Here is a 19,810-nt window from a genome sequence, read left to right on the forward strand (position 1 = left end):
TTGTGACCTTGTGATGTCATGAAGTGGTAGTCTTCAAGTTAGCAACTCATTTTACCTTTAGTTCAGTAGAGAACGGGAATGCAATTCCAAGGCTGAAATCATCCAAATGATTCTAGTGAAGGTGTATGGAGTTTAAAAACAGTGGAGCACTTCCTGTATTACCACATAATGACATCACAAGGTGGAACAGAGTGTTTTCATTTTGAGAGAAGAACTCAGCCTACATCTGTAGGGTTTGTGTGTTAAACATGTGTGAATGAAACAAAACACAAATCCAGGTCTGTTTGTGATGAGGAAACATAACATAGATTAAAAATGGTGTAATATGGGCCCTTTAAGGTAAGGTTAAGGTTCACTGGATGTCCCCGTAGGTAAATTTGTCCTCTGCATTTGATCCAAACTTCAGTGTCTCTGGGTTAAACCTGTCAGGAGCAGTGGACCCATCTCCAGATCTTGAGCTAGTCTTGGTCGGAACTACTGACCTATTGTGCATGTTTTGGATTGGGGGGGGGGGAAACCCACCCAGACACGGGGAGAACATGCAAACTCCACCCAGACACGGGGAGAACATGCAAACTCCACCCAGACACGGGGAGAACATGCAAACTCCACCCAGACACGGGGAGAACATGCAAACTCCACCCAGACACGGGGAGAACATGCAAACTCCACCCAGACACGGGGGGAACATGCAAACTCCACCCAGACACGGGGGGAACATGCAAACTCCACCCAGACACGGGGAGAACTTGCAAACTCCACCACGACACGGGGAGAACATGCAAACTCCACCCAGACACAGGAAGAACACACAAACTCTGCCCAGACACGGGGAGAACACGCAAACTCACCTCTCCATAGATCTGACCCTTAACTCAGACAGGTTTCCATGGAGTTTCATGTCATTGTGGAACCTTCCAGGCAAAATTTCATACGTCTCGTGTTTTTGTTCACTCTTGTAGCAAGCTTGCAGTACATCCTGATTTTGACATTGTTAAGGTCGATAAAAATATATTTACTTACAGATTTCACAGTCAAACTTTTTACAACCTCAACACAACACTGACTGAGCAAGATCCCTCCAGCGAGATGGTCTCTGGTTCCTGCAGAGGTGGGTAATCATTTATAAGTATTAATTTGAATATAGAAGAAATAATATTAGTTAAACCATTGCAGACAAAATTAAATATGTGACAACGGTCTATATAAGAGCATGTTATCAAAAATCCGTTACACAGGATTAATCCATAAGAACCCACGGTGACACCAGTGTAACAAACACTTTGCAGAAATGTGTTCTATGTGGTCCACTTGGTCTGTGGTATATCCCACATAATTTTCCTTTAAGGAAAAATGGGTCTGGGTTCTTATGGGTTAAAATAGTAGCTAGTGAAGAAACGTTCGACTCCTTTATGGGATGTGAATCTTTTGGATCAGTTCATTTCAAAGAGCCGTCCAAATGACTGGCTCTTTACTATTGATTTATATGACAGAAGCCAATGTGAGAATTCCTTTTAACAAAAGGTGTGTGTGTGTATATAATATATATATATAATCTGTGTGTGTGTGTATATAATATATATATATAATCTGTGTGTGTGTATATATATATATATATGTATGTATGTGTGCATGTGCGCGTGTGTGTGTCCTGATAGAAGATGGGGGTGGGACTTGAAAAGTTTTCTTCTTCCCACTCCTTTTCGAGCTTGTATATGAACAGTTTGTGAGATGAGTTTTAAAAGTACCTGTGCTCGAAATAAATAAATGAAAATGAAATTAAATGAATTAGCCCTAGGCCAAAGGAACTGTTGTCTTTTAGAGAGTGCGTCCGGGCCTATACAAAAAAAGTTGATCCTTTTTACATTTTCCCATCTACATATTTTATGTTAAAAGTCCTATGTTACCCAAAATGGACTCTTGTGAGTTTTAAGCCATGTTATAATATTGTAAACTATTTTACAATGTTGTTACTTCCTCAAACACATGCCCAGAGTTCTGCTTTTATTTTATTCATGTTTGCATAACCCTTTATTAGTCTGTCTCCATCCCCAAAGCTCAAAATGCTCTGTTCCACGTTATGACGTCATGTAGTGGTAGTTTTGAAGTTAACAGCTCCTTTTACCTTTAATTCAGTAGAGATTGGCAATTCCAGACCTTTTGAGAGAAGAAGGGTTTGTGTGTTAAACATAACAGAACAGACAATGGTGTAATTTATTTATTTATTTGAATCAAAATAAAAATAAAAAAAAAATACATGGAAAAAGTGTGACATAATTTTAAAGCTCAGCATTTTATTTGACTTTAAAGTGTAGGACTGGGACTCCCTTGGCCTCGGCACATAAATGGTTAAGCAGAGCCGTTTGAAAGTGCGCTCTGAGCATGTGCCGGGTTTGGCCGCTGTTCGCCACCGCTGCTCTGTGGCAGCACTGCGGACAACCTCACCGACACTCTCCGCTCCTCCGTCCACATTTCCACTTGGAGACCCGCCGAGCCGAGCCTCAGAATCACGCCGAGGGGATGCGCCTGACGCCCGGCTGCGCTGCTGACAGGACACCGCTGGAACCGTGCGAAGCTGGTGGAGGTAACGCACCAAAACACGATTCGTTTGTGTCGTAATCTCAACAGTAAGATTTATGACTATTGCTTAACCATCGGATAACATGGTCTAGACCTGGTTCTGGTTTGGCTTAGATCTCATTTAGTCCTGTTTAAGTCCCTGTTTGGTCGTGGTACATTCCTGGTTTTGTAGACCTGGTTTAGTTCTGGTATCGTCCTTGCTTTTACCATGTTGCGTGCCCAGTTGATGTTTCTTTAGACTTGGATTAGTCCTGGTATAGACCTGATCCTACGGTCAAACTATTTGGCTTATTAGCTACGGAAGTTGGCAACATTTTGGTGTTTAACTTTGCCAATTTTAGCATAATTTTGTTTAAGTTTTGTCATGTTTTTTATCACTCCAAACCTTTTTACGCACAAAGTATATTGGTTTAACTTTTTGTGAGCGAGGATCTATCGTTTATATTTTAAATTGTACATCTAAATATGCCGCTTATTCGCCGCATCCACAGCTGATGTTACACCTGTTAAAAATGCGTAACCTACTGTCTTATGTTGGAAACGGACACTCGGACGCGCGTACTGTCATTGGCGCTCTTTTACGTCGCATTAAAACCTATTTCTGCCCGTATCTGTCGGTTTTTGTTAGTTTTTGCTGCAGTGCATGGAGAAGGCTGCGTGATGCTGCAGACTCTGGGCATGCGCAGTAGTGTCTCTGCTTTACACGGGCGAATAACATGACTTTGGCTCAGTAATTACCGCCGTCTGTGGTCACCCGTGTTGTGCCAAGATTGCGGGCGTTACTACGGGCCTGGTCTGGTTTGATGCACTTTTTATTAAGATAATTCAAACAATATTATGTTTTGTAATGTCTGTGAGAGCGGTTCTTCTACACTCCAAATCCTGCCTGGACCTTGACTTTGCAGATAGGTGTAATCAGTCACAGGGAGATAGGGTACAGTTTATATTATTGCATTTTGGACATTAAACTAGAGTCCCTGGGAGGGGTACTAGACAGTGCACCGATCGGGGAACACTGTTGTTCTACTGTGGGACTTAAACGTGGGCAACATCAGTGACACCTGGAGAAAGGTGATCGGGAAGAATGTCTTGGAGCTTGTTTGGCAAGCTCCTCGCTGGCAAGGCTCTGGGGCTGAGTGAGGATCTTAAGTCTCTGGATGTTGTGGGGCTGTCTTGGCTGACACGTCTCTGCAACTTTGTGTGGCGGTCGAGGACAGTACCGCTGGGCTTGGAGACCAGGGTGGTGGTCCCTCAGTTTAAGAAGAGGGACCAAAGGGTGTGTTCCAAATACAGGGCAATCACACTCCTTAGATTCCCGGTAAGGTCTATTGCAGGTTACTGGAGAGGAGGATCTGACCGATAGTGGGACCTCAGATTCAGGAGGAGCAGTGTGGTTTTTGTCCCGGTCGCAGAACATTAGACCAGCTCTATACTCTTCATCCAGGATAGAAATGATTAATGCCATACTATGGAATATTCCAGATGAATGACAAGCAAAGGGAAGGAGGACTTAGAGCATCAAAAATGGAAGTGAAACTTATAAAAGATGTTAATACATTGTTTTGTTTTCAAAACAATAAAAAGAAACATGGTATAAAGGCTAAATATGTTATGTGTTATAGTTAATATCCCATAGAAGTAAATATCCCTCTTTAAGGCCCCATAGAAGTCAAATACCCCCTCTTTAATACCCCATAGAAATGAAATATCCCTCTTTTCTTCACTCACTATACACTATATATATATATATATATATACACACACACACACACACATGGAGCAGGTGGTGTCTGTTTAAAGTCCAGCCTCATGTCACAGCTCCATTGTGGTTTTTGTTTTGCTCATTTCAAACCTGTTCATCTGCTCCACCTGTTTACAACAAAAAACATGTGTCATTACGTCCTCGGGATTAACTAGACCTGTCATGAAAACACATTTGGAAATGTGAATCATCAGTATATTTCTTATAGAGGGGGTATTTCACTTCTATGAGGTATTAAAGTGGGGTATTTACTTCTATGGGGTTTTAAAGAGGAGGTATTTTACTTTATTTTACTGTGGGGTATTAACTGTAAGACATAACTTATTTAGATCACCATGTTTCCTTTTACTGTTTTGAAAATTGCTATATTCACCAAAAGCAACATATTAACATCTTTTATAAGTTTCACTTTCAATTCTGAGTCTCCCCTCTCTTTGTTCTCAGTGCTAAGTCCCTCCCCCTTCAGAGCACTATCACAACACAATCAGCGGCATCGCACTAATGAAACTCCTGCACATCACATCAGGTTTGTCAAGTTGCTGTGTACAGTTTTGTATCATGTTTTTTGTATATTTATTGAGAATTGTCGTGTGGGAGCATGGGTGATGTAGGGTTGTGGGCAGAGCCTTGTACAGAATCATACGGCTAACTGTAAGGAGGGTTTGAATAGGGCCCAGGAGAGATCACTAGATTACTCAAACATGCATGGAGTACATCTAAACACTTCAGTCATGTTTCTTATGAGGGAAGAGTGCTATAACATGGGAGAAGAAAGCTCCAAAAAGTTATATATATATATATATATATATATATATATATATGAATGGACAGTAAATTATAATATTTAAACTAATTTATGCCACTAACATAATATGTTTAAAGCACAAACACTATTCTAAATGTACAATATAAAAAAAAATATAAAAAAAAAACTCGAGCAGTGTTAAATAAACAGCAGAATGAATCCCTTTAGTCGTTAGTTTGCATCTTTAATGAGTCAGACGTTATTAAGTCAACCTACTGCAGTTCAGATCTTATCATAAAACATAAAAATAACAAAACATTCCCCACTATCATAAAAAAAAGTACTTGTTCCATCTTTGCAGTGCCATTACACTGGGGGTGTTCTACATGTATGTCTATGGCGGCATGTTCAGCAGTTACCACGGTGAAACAATGCACACAATAGCAATAGCAAACACTGACAAAAAAGTTTTAAGATTGTCTAAAAAAAGAAAAAAATACAGAATGAATTTAAAGAGCACATGTTCAGGAGCCTGTGATCAATTTGAGCATTCATGGTCCTGATTATGAGTTTGATTTTCCACAAAAAGGTGATGGTGACTAACTGAAAAACTGTTGGCTAATGCTGATTCTAGCTAGCTTGTAACTTTAATGTTATTTGAGAGGGACTTGTTTAACACCACAAATCAGCTGACCGGTTGGAGTTCAGATAAATTAGTTCTTTATGGTGAGTTTGTATTGAAACCATAGACTGTATATGTAAATGGACATAGCTAACCTGCTAACCACCGCGTTCAAAATAGGAAGTGATCATGGGCACCTCCATTGACTCTGGCTCCAATTCACTTTACATTGAAAAATTGATTTTTCTACTCTCCTGCTCTGTAACTGCTGCTGTCAGACTGGTCATTTTGGTCTTAAATGTTCATACCCACTGTACATGATCCTGGTGTTTATTGTTTATTTTACTATTTTGTCTGCAAACAAATCAGGCGCCTTCTTTTCCCGAGGTTACTCCTGCAAGCGTTGGCTTGACAGATTTAATTGACAGTGTTGCTAAGCGCCCACCCCCTGCTAAACCAGTGATGCGAGTGGGAAGGGGTGTTAACTTTCACAGCCTCGCTCCAGATTGGCTCTTTGGTTGCTATGGTATTTGCGGTCAGAATTCCAAATATGGAACTTGGCTCCAAATTGGCCGCTATAACTGCTCTAGCCTCGATGAGCTTCATTTGACTGGAGCTGAACGCTGTGGGTGACGTCACACTCACCTAGTCCACTTTTTACAGAGTCTGTGGATCTGACTCTATTTTGAGCTCTTGTATCTCATTCCATTGACCGGGTTCACTGACACATTAATGATACATGTGAGACGACCCTCCATTAAAGACCAACTGTAAATCTGCACAAGATCTGTCTATAATTCCAACCGGGACCTAGGACTTAACCAGGACTTAACCCGGACTCAACCAGTTCTCAGGGTCTGCCGTCAGCCCACCAAATCATGCGACCGGAGGGGGAGGGGACTGTGGTTGTATGTGGGGCTGTGGTGTAGAGGTTAGGAGGAAAATGTTTGCATAGTGTACACATTATGAAGATATATTTCCATGAAAACTTAAAACCATACTTTGGTTCATTCATGGAGATCGATATGTTTTATAAACACCCATGAAGAAAAAATCCTTTTGCTTTAGTCTATTCTTTGGCAAAAAGTTGCACACTATGGCCTTAAAATAATAAAGGTAAAAAAGCCTTTCTAGAGGAAAACCAGAGTACACCATTGGACCATTAAGTCGACCAAAGTACCAAACCAAACTACACCAAGTATTAAAAAATAAAACTATGAATGTACCAGGACTGGACCAGGGCTAAATCGGGGCTAAACTAGGGCTAAACCAGGTCTAGACCAGGTCTAGACCAGGTCTAGACCAGGTCTAGACCAGGTCTAGACCAGGTCTAGACCAGGTCTAGACCAGGTCTAGACCAGGGCTAAACCAGGGCTAAACCAGGGCTAAACCAGGGCTAAACCAGGGCTAAACCAGGGCTAAACCAGGGCTATATTTAATCAACGAAAACAAAATAAGCTAGGCCACCACACTAAAAACTGCACTGGGCTAAATCCATTTTAAATATCCAAGTCGTAAATTGAAAAAAATATAATTTAAAGATCGCTCCCCACCACTAGTCTTAAATAATACACAGAATACATAAAACAATGTCCCTTTCTCTCTACCCCTCGCTCACTGGCCTAAATGTTCAGTGAACGTGGTTAATCTGACATTTTAAAGCTCGTATCCCACAGTAACAAGACGAGAAGAATCCCAAACACGTTTTTTTAAAGGGCGCCGTACTCGAGGTAATTGTGAAAAGTTTATTGGCGATTTATAGAAGAGGCAGATGGAGCAGAGGCTTACAATAAAAATACAGTACAGAAGATTAGAGGCAGAGGGGATTATGGGAAAGATTCTTCAATTACTCTGCAGCAGGGAAGGATCTAGGCACATGTTTGAGTGTAAAGATGTGATAATACAACCGGGGCTAAACTAGGGACTGAGCTGGGACAAAACCCGGGTTAAACCAGGGCTGAACCAGGGCTAAACCAGGGGCTAAATCGGGGCTAAATCACTGGCTAAACCAGAGCTAAAACGGGGCTAAACCAGGGGCTAAACCGGGGGCTAAACCGGGGGCTAAACCAGGGGCTAAATCGGGGCTAAACCACTGGCTAAACCAGGGGCTAAACCAGGGGCTAAACCAAGGGATAAACCAGGGATAAACCAGGGGCTAAACAAGGGGCTAAACCAGGGCTAAACCAGGGCTAAACTGGGACTAAACCAGCCCTAGACCAGGGGCTAAAACAGGGCTACAACTGATTTAGTCCTCCAGGGCTAAATCAGGACTAAATCGGGGCTGAACCAAGGGCTAAACCAGGGGTTAAACCCGTGGCTAAAACAGGCACTAAAACAGGGGCTAAACTAGGAATCAACCAGGACTAAACTAGAACATCCCTAATGTAATGACAAAACAAGGACTAGGAGTTGTTTTGTCTGAAATGTTCCAGCCTTTAAATCAAATAAGTTATAGATCAGACCTGTGAAGAGGCGACCCTCTGCACAATTTCTAACGCATGTATTTTGGAGCAATTAAAACATCTGTACTTGAGTAAATATAAGCTGGACAAGCCATGCCGTGGAACATTTCTGGTTATTGCTTTGCCGAGAAAGTTGCATAATGCATCTTTAATCTTAAAACCGCATTGGGAGTAAATGTCCTATTATCCCATTCACTGAACCCTCCATTGTAGTGAACCCATCTAATTCTGTTGACTGCTCAGGGCTTTACAAACTACATTACCCATAATTCTTTGTTTGTTGGCTGCAAATAGCTTTTATCATTATCTCAGTTCAACATGTGGGCTCGGAATAACAATGCGTCCATATTTACTCCACACAGCTCGATGCTCTGGTACAAGGCCTTACATAATCTGTGTTCACTGTCAAAATCAATGTAACGTTTTGGATCAGCGTTCTCTGTTTAAAAATAAGATGGAATTTTGTAGAAATGTAAAAGTATAAACATATAAACTGTAGGATTCATGTATGTGCAAATGAAAACTAAACTATAGGACTCAACCAGAATTAAATCAGGTCTAAATAAGACCGAGATGAACTAGGTATACTGTAATAACTGAATACTAAACCAGGTAAAAACCAGGTCTAAACCAGGTCTAAACCAGGACTGAACCTGAACTGAACCAGGACTAAAACAGGACTAAAACCAGGGCTGAACCTGGACTGAACCAGGACTAAACCAGGACTGAGTCAGGACTACTGCTCTTGTATATAGACCATACAAAGCAGTGCCTTTTGATAATGGACACTTTCAGTCCAGTCTGTGGTTTGGCCCAGGATCAGACGACACAGTGAGACTATTCTGTAGTGATTCTATGTAAAGTGGGTCAAATGTAGTGATTCTGTTTGAAATGGCTGAAATGGAGCTCTCTTTTATAGACCTTTTCAGAGCCCAGCTAAACAAGGATACTACTACCATACTGATAAGAGATTAGGTTGTTTTCTGATCTGTTCTAATGTTGTTTCCTTGTCACAAACAGACTGTTCCACCTTGTGATGTCATCATGTGGTAATACAGGAAGTGCTCCACTGTGGTTTTAACCTCAATACAACGTCACTCAATCATTTGGATCATTTGAGATCTGGAATTGGCAAACTCTGCTGAACTAAAGGTAAAAGTTAACTTGAAATCTACCACTTCATGACATCACAAGGTGGAACAGAGCATTTTGAGCTTTGGAAATGTCGATGGACTAATAATAAAGTGTGACACAAACATGTGTGAATGAAACAAAACATAACTCCAGGTGTGTTTTTGAGGAGGAAACAGCATTATAACATGACTTAATGCTCACAAGAGTCCATTTTGTGTAATACATGACCTTTAACATTTACCATATACATTATGTTTACAACTAGCACAGTGCAATAAGAAATAACTTTAAATCATACTGTGGAACTTATGAGCAAAACAATAACATCACCATGGCAACATGCAGGTGGTGTACACTCTACAGTTTGTGCTGTCTTCACTTTTTCTTGCTCTCTCTGTCTCGCCCTCTCCCTTCTTCTTTATCTCATCCCTCTCTCTCTCTCTCTCTCCCTCTTTGTCCCTCACTCTGTCTCTCACCTCTCTCTTCTCACTCTCTCCCTCCCTCACTCTCCTCTCTCTTTCTGTTTCTCTCACTCTGTCTTTCTCCCTCCCTCTCTGCCTCTGTCTTCTCACTCTCTATACATCTACATCTCCCTCTTTTTCATGCCCTCTCCCTCCGTCTCTTTCTCACCCCTCTCTCTTTTCACTTTCTATAACTCTACATTCATGCCCTCTCTCTCCCTCACTTTCTTCTTCTCTTTCCCTTTCTCTCCCTCTCTCTCTTTCATTCTCCCCCCTCTCTTCTTTCTCTCTCCTACAAATTGATAGCCAGCCCTCTCTCTCTCTCCTTGCTCCCCCTCTCAATTCTACTACTCTCTCTCCCTCTCTCCAGTCCTTTCTTATCTCTCTTCTCACCCTTAATCTAGCTATCTCTTTCTTTCTTCCACATTACTTTCTTTCTCTACCTCTCTCTTTATATACACAGAAGTCTCTCCCTTTCTCCTTGTCATCATCCTTCCTTCATTCTTTCTTGTTCCTCATCCCTCTCTCCTCGCCTCTCGCTTCTCCTTTCTTTCTCCTGCAAATCAACAACCACCATCTCATCAGCTTTCTGTCTTCCCCCCTCGCTCCCTTAGTCCTACCATCTATCACTCTTTTTTCTTTCTCCCCTTTTTCACTTTCTTTGTCCCTCTTTTGCCCTTTTTCTTCTTTCTCTTGCACTCATAATCTCTCTCTCACATCCCAAAAATTCTCAGTGGGGTTAAGGTCTGGACTCTGTGGTGGACAATCCATGTGTGAAAATGATGTCTCATGCTCCTGAACCACTCTTTCACAATTTGAGCCCGACGAATCCTGGCATTGTCATCTTTGAATATGCCCATGCCATCAGGGAAGAAAAAATCCATTGATGGAATAACCTGGTCATTCAGTATATTCAGGTGTGGGCTGACCTCATTCTTTGAGCACAGACTGTTGCTGAACCTAGACCTGACCAACTGCAGCAACCCCAACCTATTTGCTTAGTTAAAACCAGGTGCCGACTTTTTTTTTTTTTTTTTTGGCCAGGCAGTGTATTTATGTACCCTCTCTTAGTCCCTTCTCCCTCCTTCTGTCCTTCTATCATTGGTTCTTGCTCACTCTCCCCCTCTCCTCCCCCTCTCCTCCCCTCCTCATCTACTCCTCTTCCCCCTCTCCTCTTTTCCTCCTCTCCTCTCCCCCTCCTCCCCCTCTCCTCTTTTCCTCCTCTCCTCTCCCCCTCCTCCCCCTCTCCTCCTCTCTCCTCTCCCCCTCCTCTCCTTGTCCTCCCCTCCTCCCCCTCTCCTCATCCTTCCCTTTCTCCTCCTCCTCTCCTCATCCTCTCCTCCTCCCCCCTCTCCTCCTCTCATCACCAGTTCCGTGTCTGTGAGTGAATCGATAGTGGAGTCATTATCGCTCCTTAAACTGTCCCATCAGCTCAGCTCTGATCTATGTCACTGCTTCTGCTGCGTTTTTACTTTCTCTATTCTCATGTTCTCAGCATCCCTCTGTCCTAAACATACCTTTTGTTTCATTTATTTCATTAACAGCCGCTGCGTTCCAAACAGGAAGTGATCATGGGCGTGCTTCCGGCTCCATCGACTCTGGCTCCAATTCACTTTACATTGAAAAACTGTGGCCCCTCTCTTAACTGCTGCTATCAGACTTGTCATTTTGGTCTTAAATGTTCATATTAACCCGCTCTACATGATCCTGGGGTTTTAATTTCAATATTGTGTCTGTAAATCAAGATATGAACATTAATAACAGACAAATCAGGTGCCTTTTTTCCTCGAGGTCACTCCTGCTAGGGTTAGCAACAGGTTTGATTGTCAGCGTTGCTAAGCACTTGCTCCCTGGTGAACCAGCAGTGTGGGCGGGAAGGGGCGTTACCTTCAACAACCTTGCTCCAGATTGGCTCTTTGGTTGATATGATATTCGCGGTTGGAATTCCTAATATGGAACTCTACTCCAAAGCCGCTTTAACTGCTCTAGCCTCGATGAGCTTCATTTGACTGGAGCCAAATGCTGTGGGTGACGTCACACTCACTTAGTCCACTTCTTTGTAGAGTCTATGGTACCACGATGGAAAAAAAAAAAAAAAAAAAAACTCTTTCTTTAGACAACAGAATGTGATTTGCAACATTAAATGTTGGTACTTTGTTTTCTATTCCCATGTGTCTTATATTTGTGTAATCCCTTAGTGTCCAGTAAGTTCGTAGTGGTCCATGGGTGTATTCTAATCTGTGTTTTATACTAGTCTATGTGTCTTATACTTGTTCTGATCATGCTAAAGATATTCAGGAAAGGCTTTTTAGTATTGAAACTTGCTCAAATGAGTATCTAGTTTCGATACTGGTTAGTATCAATTAATGTCTGAGTTTTGATGCTTTCCCCTCCTCTCTCTGTAACTTTCCCTCCTTCATCTTTTGATTCTGTGCTCATCAGAATGTCCAGGGCTGAGTCAGTGCTGGTCAGTGAGGCAGAGAATGCAGAGATCAGTGTTGGAGGAGAGAGGGTTTCGGTTTGAGCTATTAAAGCGAATTACAAGAACATAAAGGAGAGTATAATAATGTCCTGTCTTGTGGACACATGAGGGGGCCTGTGTTTTTGACCTTGTGAAAGTTCAAGTGCCAGAGACAGTAAATGCGTGTGTAAAGTTATGACTTCAAGCTTTTTTAATGCTCTCTATAGAAACCAGGTCTAAACCAGGACTGGACCAGGACTGAACCACGCTTAAACCAGGACTAAACCAGGACTGTTCCAGGATTAAGCCAGGTTGAAATGAAGGACTGAATCAGATCTAAACCAGGACTATTAGTAGCTTCTAGCCCTACTGTAAAAAAATCTTGGAGTCCTATTTGATCAAAATCTCTTATAAAACTATCTTGTAAAATATCTTGTAAAACTGCATACTTACACCTGCGAAATATAACTAAAATGAGTAATTTTACCTAAAAACGATGCTGAAAAACTCATCCATGCATTTGTTACTTCCAGACTTGATTACTGTAATTCTCTGCTCGCCGCCTGCCCCAAAAGTACTATAAGCAGCCTCCAGTTGGTCCAAAATGCAGCGGCCAGAGTCCTAACAGGAACTAAAAGAAGAGACCACATCAGTCCTGTACTAAAATATCTGCACTGGCTTCCTGTCGAGCTTAGAATCAAATTCAAAGTCCTCCTCCTGACATACAAAGCCCTAAACGGTATGGCCCCATCCTATGTGCAAGATGCTATTGTCCAATACCAGTCAAACAGAGCACTCCGCTCTCAGAATGCAGGACTATTAGTGGTTCCTAGAGTGTCCAAAAGTACAGTGGGAGGGAGAGCATTCCGTTACCAAGCTCCTGTGCTATGGAATCAACTCCCTGCTGATGTTAAACAGGCCCCCACAGTCTCTGTATTTAAGACCAGGCTTAAAACCTTCCTCTTCGGTATAGCTTATGACCAGGTTACATAGTGAGGGAGTTAGGGAGTGACATTAAAACCCAGGATAAGACAGGCTGCAGTAGGAGATAACTAGCTGGGGGAAGTATGGCAACCTGAGCACTATCCTCTGCTTTGTCCTATTTTCTCATCAGCAATGCTATTCACATGTTGTCCCCTGTCCCACTCCCCCTGTGGAGTGTAACTCTTTCAGATGCCCCGATGACAGCTGGACCCTCTCCTTCTCCCCGCCTGGCCCTCCTCCACCCGCCTCCCTCTCCTCCTCGCCTGGCTCTCATCCTCCTCGGCCGGCTCTCCTTCTCCTCGCCTGGTCTTCCTCTTCCTCGCCTGGCCCTCCTCCGCCCCCCTCCCTCCTCCTGGCCTGGCCGATTTTTCTTGTTTTGTCTGATTTTTCCTGTTGTTTGATTTTCCTGTTTGTTTTTGTGTGTAGGCAGCACGGTGGCTGAGTGGCAACACTCATGCCTCACAGCAAGAAGGTTTGGTTCGATCCCTGGGTCGCCCAGGCCTTTCTGTGTGGAGTTTTGCATGTTTCTCACCGTGTCTGGATGGATTTCCTCCGGGTACTCCGGAGGAAACCATCACATGAACCACATGAAACCATCACATGAACCAAAACATGAACGCCCTTCGAGACAACTGTTGTGATTTTGGGCATTACAAAAATAAAATCCTGGTGCTGACTTAAAAGACCTTCAGTCCTGGCTTATTATGTGTAGTTTGGTTAAATGTTTTAGTCTTGTTTTGGTCTTGGTTTTGCCCTAGTTTAGTCCAGGTTTAGTCCAGGTTTAGCGCTGTTAAATCCTTTTTTGCCCTGGTTTAGTCCTGGTTTTGCCCTGGTTTAGTCCAGGTTAAATCCTGATTTGAGATCTGGTTTAGACCTTTTTCAGTCCTTTTTCAGTCTGGTTTAGTCCAGGTTTAGTCCAGGTTCAGTCCTGGTTCAGTCCTGGTTCAGTCCTGGTTTAGTCCTGGTTTAGGCCAGGTTCAGTCCTGGTTTAGTCCTGGTTTTTGGGCTTTGAGTTGGTTCAATACAAACTTGTGTAGTTTTTCCAGATCAATACTGTGGTGGTCTAATCTAATGTGATATTGGTCGGTCTCATAGTCTCATGCTCTCTAGAGTCAAACGTGCCAAAGAGAGAGAGAGGTAGACCGAGTACAGGTCGATGGAGGGAGGTAGAGAGGGACATGGTGAGGGGGGGATAGTACCTCGATAATGATATTTAATCAGTAGTTTTTGCAGTATTTTCTTAAATAGGGTGTATTCTGCAATATCAAACTCTTGGAGCGTTCTCCCATGTTATAACATTGTTCCATGCCTGAAGTGGTTTTAGATGTCATCCAAGCAATCAAGCGATCTCTTCCAGCCCCTATTCAAACTCTCCTTACGGTTAGCTATATGATTCTGTACTAGGCTCCGCCCACAAGCCCACACAACATATGTAATATACAAAAATTGTGATACAAAACTGTAAACAGCAACAAACAAACCTGATGTGATGTGCAGTAGTTTCATTAGTGGGATGCAGCTGATTGTGTTGTGATAGTGCTCTGAAGGGGGAGACTGACTTAGCACAGAGAGCAAAGGGAGGGGCCTCAGATTCTAAAAGGCCTCAGATTCATCCATCCATTTTCTTCCCCTTATCCGGAGCCGGGTCGCGGGGGCAGCAGTCTAAGCAGGGACTCCCAAACTTCCCTCACCCCAGACATGTCCTCCAGCTCCTCCGGTGGGATCAGAATCAGAATCAGAATCAGAAGACTTTTATTGCCATAGTCTGTGAACACAGTTCACAAACTAGGAACTTGATACGGTGAAAAAGTGCAACATAAACACACTGAATAAATACAAATACAAATAAGAGCATGCACAAAGTTAAAAAGATATGCTTAGAAAAATCAAATGAAATACTTAAAGGGAAAAAATATGTACAATAGCAGCATCAGAACAACAGTGCAAAGTGGCTTATTAAAGTGACCGGTGTTATAAAGTGTCCAGTTTAGTGCAGATATTATAGAGTGTTCATGAGACAAACAGCAGAGGGGAAGAAACTGTTCTTATGGCGAGAGGTTCTGGTCCCAATGGACCGTAGCCTCCTGCCAGAGGGAAGTGGCTCAAATAGTCCATGTCCAGGGTGAGAGGTGTCAGCTGCTATACGGCCTGCTCGCCCCCGAGTCCTGGAGACGTACAGGTCCTGTATAGATGGAAGGCTGCAGCCAATCACCTTCTCAGCAGAGCGCACAATGCGCTGCAGTCTCTGTCTGTCCCTGGCAGTGGCCCCAGCGAACCACACAGTGATGGAGGAGGTGAGGATGGACTCAATGATGGCCGTGTAAAAACTGCACCATCATCTGGACTGGCAGCTTGCGTTTCCTCAGCTGCCGCAGGTGGAACATCCTCTGCTGGGCTTTCTTGATGAGGGAGCTGATGGTCGGCTCCCACTTGAGATCCTGGGTGATGCAGGTGCCCAGGAAGCGGAAAGAGTCCACAGTGGTGATGGGGGAGTCCGTCAGGGTGAGGGGAGGCAGGGGGGCTGTGACTTTCCTGAAGTCCACGATCATCTCCACTGTCTTCTGGGCGTTGAGCTCCAGGTTGTTGCTGCTGCACCAGGACACCAGCCGGTCCACCTCCCTCCTGTAGGCAGACTCATCGCTGTCCGAGATGAGTCCGATGAGGGTGGTGTCATCCGCAAACTTAACCAGTTTGACGGAGTCGTGGCTGGAGGTGCAGCAGTTGGTGTACAGGGAGAAGAGCAGGGGAGAAAGTACACAGCCCTGTGGAGATCCTGTGCTGATAGTCCGAGTGTCCGAGACATTCTTCCCCAGCCGCACGCGCTGTCTCCTGTCTGTCAGGAAGTCAGTGATCCACCTGCAGGTGGAGTCAGGCACGTTGAGCTGAGCGAGCTTGTCCTGGAGCAGAGCAGGGAGGATGGTGTTGAATGCAGAGCTGAAGTCCACAAACAGGATCCTGGCGTAGGTTCCCGGGGAGTCCAGATGCTGGAGGATGAAGTGAAGGGCCAGGTTAATGGCATCGTCCACAGACCGATTGGCTCTGTAGGCAAACTGCAGAGGGTCCAGGAGGGGGGAGGTGAAGGACTTGAGGTGGTGCAGGACCAGGCGCTCAAATGACTTCATGACTACAGACGTCAGCGCCACAGGTCTGTAGTCATTGAGTCCAGTGATCCTGGGCTTCTTGGGGACGGGGACAATGGTGGACAGCTTGAAGCAGGCTGGGACATGACATGACTCCAGGGAGGTGTTAAAAATGTCCGTGAAGACAGGAGCCAGTTCCTCAGCACAGTGTCTAAGGGTGGAAGGAGAGACACCGTCTGGGCCCGCGGCCTTACGGGGATTCTGCTTCCTGAAAAGCTTAGTCACGTCCTGCTCCACAACTGTGAGGGCAGTGGGGGAGGAGGGGGGGTCCGAGGTGGGTTTGGAGGTAATGTCCATGATGGTGGGGGAGGAGGGGGAGGGGTGTGAAACTTCAAACCTCGCATCCCAAGGCGTTCCCAGGCCAGCCGAGAGACATAGTCCCTCCAGCGTGTCCTGGGTCTTCTTCGGGGCCTCCTGCCGGTGGGACATGCCCAGAACACCTCCCTAGGGAGGCGTCCAGGAGGCATCCTGAGCAGATGCCCGAGCCACCTCAGCTGGCTCCTCTCAAAGTGTAGGAGCAGCAGCTCTACTCAGAGCTCCTCCCGTGTGACTGAGCTCCTCACCCTATCCCTAAGGGTGTGCCCAGCCACTCTGCGGAGGAAACCCATTTCGGCCGCTTGTATCCACGATCTTGTCCTTTCGGTCTTTACCCAGAGCTCATGACCATAGGTGAGGGTAGGAACGTAGATTGACCGGTAAATCGAGAGCTTTGCCTTTGGGCTCAGCTCCTTCTTCACCACAACGGACCGATACAGCGACCGCATCACTGCAGACGCTGCACCGCTCCGCCTGTCAATCTCACGCTCCATCCTTCCCTCACTCGTGAACAAGACCCCGAGATATTTGAACTCCTCCACTTGGGGCAGAGACTCACCACCCACCCGGAGAGGGCGTACCACCTTTTTCCGGTCGAGAACCTTGGCCTCAGATTTAGAGGAGCTGATTCTCATCCCAGCCACTTCACACTCGGCTGCAAACCGCCCCAGTGCCTGCTGCAGGTCCTGGCTCGATGAAGCCATCAGGACAACATCATCCGCAAACAGCAGAGAAGAAATCCTGTGGTTCCCGAACCAGACCTCCTCCGGCCCCTGGCTGCACCTAGAAATTCTGTCCATAAATATAATGAACAGAACCGGTGACAAAGGGCAGCCCTGGCAGAGTCCAACATGCACTGGGAACAGGTCTGACTTACTGACTGCCTCAGATTCTAAAAAACGAAACTGAAACTTTTGAAACATGCTAATGCATAATATAGGTGATCTAAATGTGTTAGCAGGTAATACCAAGTCAAATACCTCCTCTTTATTACCCCATAGAAGTCAAATACCCTGTCTTTAAACCACACATTTACATTTACATTAGGAGCAATAGTTAATATTATGCCCTGCTCTAGCTGGGACTAAATCATGAACCATACGCAGTCTAGAAAAGTGGCAGGAGTAAACCAGTATCTCAACTCTCAACGAGGATTGAACCAGGTCTCAACAAGGACTGAACCATATCTCAACTCTCAACGAGGACTGAATCAGGTCTCAGCAAGGACTGAACCATATCGCAACTCTCAACAAGGAAGGAACCAGGTCTCAACGAGGATGGAACTAGGTCTCAACGAGGACGGAATCAGGCCTCAACCAGAACTAAATCAGGACTCAACCAAGACTCAACCAGGACTGAACCATATCTCAACTCTCAACCAGGACTGAACCAGGTCTCAACGAGGACTGAACCAGGTCTCAACGAGGACTGAACCAGGTCTCAACGAGGACTGAACCAGGTCTCAACGAGGACAGAACCAGACCTCAACCACGTCTCAACCAGAATTAAATCAGGACTCAACCAAGACTCAAGAGACTGAACCAGGTCTCAACAAGGACTGAACCAGGTCTCAACCAGGACTGATTTAGGTTGAAACTGTAACTAAACTGTAACTAAATAAAACTACTAGATCATGATGTGAACCAGGACTAAAAGCTAAAATCTCTATATATTATATTTACTCTTAACCAAAACTCAAAATAAAAAGTCAGAATTGCAGAGTATATATGAAAACACATTTTTATCATATTTGAAACGCTCTTGTATGAGCTGTGAGTGACTTGTGTGGATTTATTTCAGCTCCTTTGAGACATGTCAAAAAGCCCTCATCCAGATCACTGCAGCTGAGTCGTGCATTTGTCCATTTGGAAATGAAACTGTAGTTCTCTTTTAGCAATTAGCCAAGAGCTTTTAGCACAATCCACTCACAGACCAAGGAATCTAGCCCACAACCTCCTTATACTGAGAGCAAAAGGAAGGAGGTTGGTACAAGAGAAAAAGGACTGGACTGGGACTGGATCAGGACTGACCTGGGTTTAAATCAGGATTGAACCGGGACTGGACTGGGACTGAACTAGGATTAAACCAGGACTGGTCCAGGACTAAACCAGGACAGGACTGGACCAGGACTGGGTCAAACCAGGTTGAAATAAAGGATAGACCCAGATCTAAACCAGGATTGACTGATTTTTCATGTGGATCTTTGGACCTATGGAACTCTGATCCTTTAGGTGGTTTTAAATTTGAGCTTTTAACCTGAGCTCAGTTCTGTTTTAGTCCTGGTTTGAATCCTGGTACAGACTTGGATGTACCCACTGTAGACTGAATCCTGATCTGGTCCTGGTTTAGCTATGGTTAAGAGACAGATTTGGCCTTGAATAGACCTTGTTCATTCCTGATTCAGTCCTGGGTTAGACCTGAAAAAGACCTTCAGGCCTGTTTATAACTAGTTTTGGTTCTTTTGTCCTTGTGTAGACCTTGTTTAGTCCTGATTTAAATCCTGATTTAGTCCTGGTTTAGTCCTCCCTATACCCAATCTCCATTTTGACCTGGTTTAGTCCAGGTTTAGTCCGGGTTAAGTCCTGATTTGAGACCTGGTTTGTCTTTATTTAGTCCTGGTTTGAATACTGGTTTAGTCCTCTCTATGCCTAATACACCCCCCCTTTGACCTGGTTGGCTCTAGAGTAAAAGGCTAACCACTCTGCCGCCTCTCCTGCTCATTTTGCATATTACACCCATCTCTCTCTTCTCGTTGTCTCTGTAAAAATCTCATCTCTTAATTACCTTGTTGCTGCAGGGGTTTCCAAACTTAATTAACTTTGAGCCATTATAATTTCCCTGTCATTTTAAATTACGTGCCTCACTAATATTTCAGATAGCGTTCTCTCGCGTGATGATAGATTTATTATTGGTAAAGGAGAGGTGTGGGCACGTGTTACATTTTCAGGTGTTGGAGCCAGAAGAACCGGTTGGATTATAACATTATGTCACTTAGAAAACACTGAGATGTTTCCTGTTTGTTATAATCACTGGACCTTACAAGATTGAGTCAGTATTTAGGCCCAGTTTAGTTCAGGAATAAATCTTGTTGCTATGTGTCCATGGCAACTGTCCTTCAAAATCAAGTCTAAAAATGATACCTTT

The 19,810-nt window shown here is 44.1% G+C and overlaps 1 protein-coding gene across 2 annotated transcripts in view; it reads left to right on the plus strand.

Annotated features, from left to right (window-relative positions):
• Positions 1-2,397: 2,397 nt before the first annotated feature.
• tmem229b (transmembrane protein 229B) overlaps positions 2,398-19,810 on the plus strand; it is a 59,622-nt gene continuing 42,209 nt past the window's right edge. For both annotated transcript variants that reach the window (XR_008649201.1, XM_055231201.1), the window contains exon 1: positions 2,398-2,584. The gene's annotated coding sequence lies outside the window, so the exon portion shown is untranslated. The remainder of the gene's footprint in view (positions 2,585-19,810) is intronic.

Source organism: Periophthalmus magnuspinnatus, chromosome 22 (assembly GCF_009829125.3).
Source record: "Periophthalmus magnuspinnatus isolate fPerMag1 chromosome 22, fPerMag1.2.pri, whole genome shotgun sequence".
Classification (NCBI taxonomy): domain Eukaryota; kingdom Metazoa; phylum Chordata; class Actinopteri; order Gobiiformes; family Gobiidae; genus Periophthalmus; species Periophthalmus magnuspinnatus.